General features: G+C 33.9%; 1 pseudogene; it reads left to right on the forward strand.

Annotated features, from left to right (window-relative positions):
• Positions 1-6,281: 6,281 nt before the first annotated feature.
• On the forward strand, positions 6,282-6,400 carry LOC145265616 (5S ribosomal RNA; annotated as a pseudogene).
• The last annotated feature ends 890 nt before the right edge of the window (positions 6,401-7,290 follow it).

Here is a 7,290-nt window from a genome sequence, read left to right on the forward strand (position 1 = left end):
TGGTAAAAATCTCGGAGTCATAGGAAACACACATTACATCTAGGTAAGTATTGTATTTATGTGATGAAAGTCATTTATTTAGTTATGAATGTTTTGCAAGAGTGCCGTTCTCGTATTTTCACCCTCAGTTAACTACAGTTATGTTTTCAGAATGGGGTTGAGAATTATCTTCAGTTCTTCAGTCCAGGGATGTTAGCTCTTGGGCATTATTGTAAGTTTTAATCAAGTTGTCCACATATAAAAAATTGTACGGCATAAGAGTACACTCGTACCACCGGTACCCCAAGTAGTGTTAATTAAGCGCATAGTTTTCAGTAAATGAATGGAGCCATTAAAGAAAAATCTGCTGACGGCAACAATACTGAAGTAATGGGTTCTCTCTTGCCAAAAAAAATAATTCTATTCTAATCTAGGTTTGATTAAAACCTTGTCCTGAACAATGCTATTCGGATATTCACCCGCATCACGTATTTATAGAAACAGAACAATAATAGCAGAGTTGGCAAATCTCACATGAGATTATTTTCTTAGATAATAGCCTCTTTAAATGGATGAACACAATTTTACTAAGCAATTGAAAAATGACTGTCTATTAATTGTAGATTGTCCACTTTTCTTTGAATATAGGATGGGAAATACACATAAACACACGTATACATATATATATATATATATATATATATATATATACATATATATATATATTATTTGTTTATGTTAACATCTATTTTCTGTATCAACTCTTACTACTCTTTATTTTACTCTCGGAAGACAATCAAGTAATCCTAATATCGACTGCATTGTTCTAATTGTCTAACAAGTCTATTCAATATTACAAGTGCAATAGATTATTATGAAGAAACTGAGAGCAATATGTCTTCCAACCAAGACTGTTTAACGCCATAAAATTGGTTTGAACGAAAATAAATTCATCAAATTTTCCTGAACGTATTCAGAAATGGCGCTTTCTTCAGGAAATGCCAAAGTGTCAATAGAAAACAGTTAGTTAATGCCACGCTCCCCCAAACCCTCTTTCAATGAATCTCCACAAAAGCATACGAATGCTTGCCCAAGAATAAAAATAATCGCCAGGAACATCAGAGAGAATATTTTTTGTTATAACCTTTTTATATTGCACAACATTTGATGTTAAATCTTTCCCCTGAACAACCTGATGAGAATATAAAAATTAATGCAATTCTAAGGAAAGTATACAACTTTTTTTTTTCCAGCAGAATCACGAATACATTTAGATCAAATCAGCGCACCACACGTGAATTACTTTCTAATTGAGCGGGAATATAATAGCCGTTTTTCTCTAAGTTTTAAATAATCTGACCGAAGCTGAACATTCATGTTTCATGTCAAGTAAATAGTCGATTAACACAGGGATGTGACTTCTATTGCCAAAAATCAGTTCAAAGTCCAATATGGCTCTCCTCATTTTTTGTGGAAAGGGGGTACTCAGATATAACTGATAACATACTTCACACCGCAGAAAAGATTCCAAGATATCACCTGGAAAATATGAGTTTTAACTTCCAGAGTTAAAAAGAGATTTAAATATACACTATAATATTTTTTCAGTATACACTCTAAATCAGTCAAATTTAATGATGCGCGCACCTTAATTAATCGAAATATGAGGACATAGAGTATGAAAATAAGCATGGGAAAAACGGTATCTACAATGTCAAAGAAATCCTACCCCGTTCCCTGGGCAACTAACAACAGAATACTTCTCCCTTGTACAAAAAAGGCATACAATTTACATGCCGACAATCGTTCAATTCTGTCCTGGTAAGAAGCAATCAGTTTCCAAAAAGAACAAACTAATAAATTATTGTCAAATCCAACAATTTGTTATTTTGTAGAAAAGATAAAACTAAAACGTTATCCAAGTTAGTTTTTATTTTCAAGTCAAATTACAACAAACACAAATTCTTTGTCAAATCCAACAAAATATTAGAAAAACAAAAATAACCGAATATTTCTACTTTTCCTGGTTGCAAATCATTTTTTCCATTCTTCTGTTGCAAAGTAATACGATTTTAAGCAATAGGTCGCACGTTAAATTCCTTTCGCAATGTCACCACCTACTCATATTCAAGATTTACTAGCAGGAAGATCCAACGTTGCCCGGGATTCAATGATGATTAACAGTTAATTCATAATCTCATATATTTATTGCCATCGAAATCGTCGAAATCGCTCATTTTTCAATCACATCGATTGATTGCCTGTTTTAGTTGGGAACTCCATCGCGGTGCACCGGGATGAAGCTTCACATTCCTATCGCAGTGACTTAGTCCACAATATATTATTGGCTAGATTGCACTGTAGAGAACCTACTGTTGATTTTATATGTTGGGCCTTTCGGTTTGTATGGTAATAACACTTCTGAAATGCACTTATAATGTAAGGCTGTGTAAGGTTTTAACTTTGGTCCAAATCGCCTGTTTGTAATTTCATCGAATTATTCTGATTACCGATAGTTATTGAACACATTCCGATACAAATAAGATACTTCATGCACAGCCAGGTGCACGAAGTACCTTTTTTCAGTCCGTAGGGAATAAACTCACACACAGACACACATACAAAGTCCCTTTTATATAACAGTAGATATAATGTGTGTACTTTTTAATAGTGCGCTATTTTTTATATATTTAATTAAACAAAAGATATGTTATGCTCGACAGATGTTGGCTTAAAAACTAACATTGAGGATCTCGTCGATCGATTTCAAGAATTCTCTCATTTTAGTTCATGCAATAGAATATTGCAAACCAATAAAGTAAAAAAATATCAAAGATAAATAAAATAAAAAGTGACGAAATGTAGAACAAAGGAAAATAGTATTTCTGAATTCCTGTAAATGAGGATTGAGATTTCGTATTATTTGAAATATTCAAACGACTGCTGTTATCTTAAGTATTATTTCAACAACATTTGTGTCATTAACGGCGGAGTTTCAAAGAAATGTGTTCTCATCGGAGGAAAGATATTAGCAAATGAATATTATAGACAAGCTTTGAATTTGATGGTACTGGCATAAATTGAAACATTATATGAAAACAAGTTATACATGCAATGTTATACATCCGACTTCTTATGAGAAACTTTGACTCTTATATATACGGCATAATCACGTTCGACACACCGGTTCCTGTCAGATCATCGAAGTTAAGCAATGATGAGCCTGGCCATGGTGTCCATTTGGGACTTCCACGTGCTGTATGTGCTCTCCGCTTATCTCGGCATTGTTTCCAGTCGTCCTGGATTTTTCCTTTCCACTGGACTCCTACAGTGCCGATTCAGGAGAGATGTGGTTCGGAATTGCGCAACCCTTGCTTCACAATTACACGTGCAGCTACCCCTACAGGGGGTATCCTTTGTCTTTCGAGACTGAACGGAGCCGTCGATTGACTCTTATGATCCCTTCGTCTTAAAAATATTTAACCACTCCATATCATTTAATCTAGATTTTTTAATCTTTAATTTTGTATTTATTTATTTTTTATTTTTCATTTATTTTCTTCGTTTCAATAACTCTTTGCACTTAAACTTTTTTTTTCGTTCATAACTAGATTCTATATAAGGCTGTTTAAATTTATGCCGGTGCCAGCAGATTCATAGCTTCGCTAGAATATTAATTTGCTAATATCTTTCCTTTGATGAGAAGAACACATTTTTGAAACTCCGCAGATTAAGGAAATTTTGTTATTTCTTATTTGAGTATCGAACTATAAATTCATGGAAAGTATAATTTGCGGTTTTTGTGTTCTTTTATGATAAGATCTATCTTGGTTGTACTGAGCATTTTTTTTATTTAGTTTAGATTAATATATAAGAATTAATATTTATATTCGCTTTACGTTTACAGAAGCTTTTGGCTTGTAAACTTACTTTGAACTTCTTGATTATATACATATATATATATATATATATATATATATATATATATATATATATATATAAGGAACTTTATGTTTCTGTGTGTGAGTTGGTTCCCTATGGACTCGATAACGGCCGAGTCTCTTCTGATGAAATTCACACAAACGTATTTTATGTACCTGGTAGTGTTCTTAAATAGGTTATGCATCGGAATGTTTTAAATAAATGTCGAGATTCGATACTCGGAATCATCAAATTAAAGCAAAAACATGGGATTTTCACCAAAGATAACACTTTACGCTGCCGAATACCACAAGTACAACGGAGAAGTTTTATTACCACACAAGTCTAAAATTGACATTAGGTTCTTTTATATGACAAAAGCGAGTTCACAATGAATTTTACTGTTTAGAGCACAACTGAGTTATGCTACTTGACATTTTAAACTTTAATTCAATTCATTATAGAAAAATAATTTTATAATATCAACAATAGGTTCTTTACAGTGCAATATAAACTACACCGTATTGTGGACTAAATCATCGCGAGAGGCATGTGAAGCTTCATCCCGGTGATTTGATTGGAAAATGGACGACATCATCGGTTTCGATGACAATAAAAATATGGAAGTGAGAAACAGTCGTTGATCATCAATCAATCCTGGAAAACGTCGGGTCACCCTGCTTATATATATAGTCATCTACATACAGTACACACGCATACACACGCACTCACATATATAATCATCTACGTACAGTATATATATATATATATATATATATACAGTCCTGATGAAAATCATAAGACCACTTATGAAAGTAAGCGTTTACGCATAATATCGAATTTTTAATCAAACAAATGGTTGAAACCATTGCCAAAAGGGAAAATATGATGGAAAAAATGAAATCTGCTTCATTTGAAACCTTAACCCTGATCTAATAATTATTTTTTAAAAAACAAACATTTTTACCTGGTCAAAATGATAAGAAAACTTTAATAAAATCGGCTAGTTTTGAACAAATGAATACGAAAAGCTTTCTATGTAACTAAAAGCAACTTGTTAGTGGATAAAAACACATCTTACTAAATTATAAATGGCAAAAGGGAAACCATTATCAGAGTTTGAGAGAGGAAGGATCTTTGAGCTTAATTGAAGTGGACTCTCACATAGATCCATTGCAAACGAAGTGAATCGTAGCAAAACGGTCATCACAAATTTTTAAAGAAATCCAGATCAATATGGGCATAAAAAGAGTTCAGGTCGACCAAAAAAATAACCCCATCACTGGGGTCGCCGTATCAGAAGAAGTTAAAAAAAAACTCCAGTATGAGCTCAAGTCGATTGAAAAGCCAAACAGCAGCAGAATGTTGTCCTAAAACCATCAGAAGGCATCTGAAAATGAAGGGTTTCAATCATTTAAAGCGACTGCAGAAACCACGTCTTCTTGAACAGCACAAAACTAACCGACTTAAATATGCCGCCAAATACCAGACTTGGGATGAAGAGAAGTGGGAAAATGCAATTTTCTCCGACGAGAAAAAGTTTAATCTAGATGGTCCAGATGGATTTCAGCACTATTGGCATGATGGAAAGTTACCCCAAGAAACTTTTTCAACTCGGCATAGTGGAGGAGGGTCTTTAATGATCTGGGGTGCTTTCTCATCAGCTGGGACCCTAAAGTTGCAAGTAGTGAAAGGTCGGCAAACATCATTGAAGTACATTTCAATGCTTGAAAATGCTTCTATCAGGACTGAAGGTCCACGTCTGTGTGGAAGAAATTGGATTTTCCAGCAAGACAACGCTGCGATACACACTTCTCAACAAGCACGAGAATACTTTTCTTCAAATAATATTGAATTGATAGATCATCCAGCATGTTCTCCGGACCTCAATCACATTGAAAATCTTTGGGGATGGATGGCAAAAGAAGTGTTCAAGGATGTAACCCAGTATGATTCGATAAAGGAACTTTCTGATTAAATTTTCAGTACATAAGATAAAATTCCTTCGCAGCTGATAAACACTTAGTTGCAAGCATGCCGAAGAGAATTTTTTAAGTAATTCGTATATAATGGAGGCTATACTAAATACTGAGACACTTTTTAGTCATTCATCATTGCCTTTTGTTAGATAAATTATCAGTGGTCTTATCATTTTGACGAGGTGAAAATGTTTGTTTTTTGTAATAATTATTAGATCAGGGTTAAGGTTTCGAATGAAGCAGATTTCATTTTTTTCCATCATATTTTCCTTTTTGGCAATGGTTTCAACCATTTGTTTGATTAAAAATTTGATAATATGCGTAAACGCTTACTTTCTTACGTGGTCTTATGATTTTGATCAGGACACTGTATAGTCATGTACATACAGTACACACACACATATATACGGCATAATCACGTTGACACACCGGTTCCCGTCAGATGACCAAAGTTAAGCAACGTTGAGCCTGGTCATTACTAAAATGGGTGACCAATCTGGGAAGTCCAGGTGCTGTATGTAGGAGGTCGTCGACACCTCATTGCAGAAATTGCTAAAATCTAACGTCGTCATCTCCTCTAACGGAGATATACATGCGAATGGGGACCGCATGTGAATTTCATACTCCCATGAAACTTCCTCCTTCGGAGGAAGCCGGTTAAACCCTGAATAGGGTTGGTGCTGACTGCACACACAGTACACACACGCATATATATAGTTATCTACATACAGTACACACACACACACACACATATATATATTCGTTCTATCGATCGAATTATTCGAACCTCGATCCCTAGTGACAATTGACTATCAAGATTCCAAAAGAATGCAGACGCCTTGCCAGACATACGAACTACGAGATAAACTAAGGCCATTAATTGTTAAGAACCGTAGTAGATTTCTCAAGTGTTTTCTGTTTCCAAAGCTAAAGACTTTGCATTATTTCTTGGATAATTTTCATATTTCCACGTAGACTACTCGCCTCTTAACAGAGCCTGTTCTTACGCATGTAGATAGTTTTGGTCCCAACAAAAGTGGAGAATATGAAACTACAATTAAACAAAATTTCAACATTGTTTGCTTGCAATATTACAAGGCCAATATACATTACTGATGGTTTATTACCACAATCAAATATATCATTAGAAAGAGATTACTTTACTAAAATTAAATTATCAAACGATCTACCGTTAAACGTCATGAATAATTACTATGAACAAAGCTCTAAATTATTTAACTTACAAATGTTTCTCTGTTTTTTACTTTTTAATATCAATAATGATAATTACTGTAGTAAAGTTATATAAAGGGGTTTTATTTAAAAAAAACTGTTATCTTAATGTCACCACCCCTAAAAAAGACAAGTACTACAGCAAATAGACTGAATATGTGTCACACTAAAAATTTCA

Source organism: Euprymna scolopes, chromosome 3, assembly GCF_053919585.1.
Source record: "Euprymna scolopes isolate OS-2025 chromosome 3, ASM5391958v1, whole genome shotgun sequence".
Taxonomy (NCBI): Eukaryota; Metazoa; Mollusca; class Cephalopoda; order Sepiida; family Sepiolidae; genus Euprymna; species Euprymna scolopes.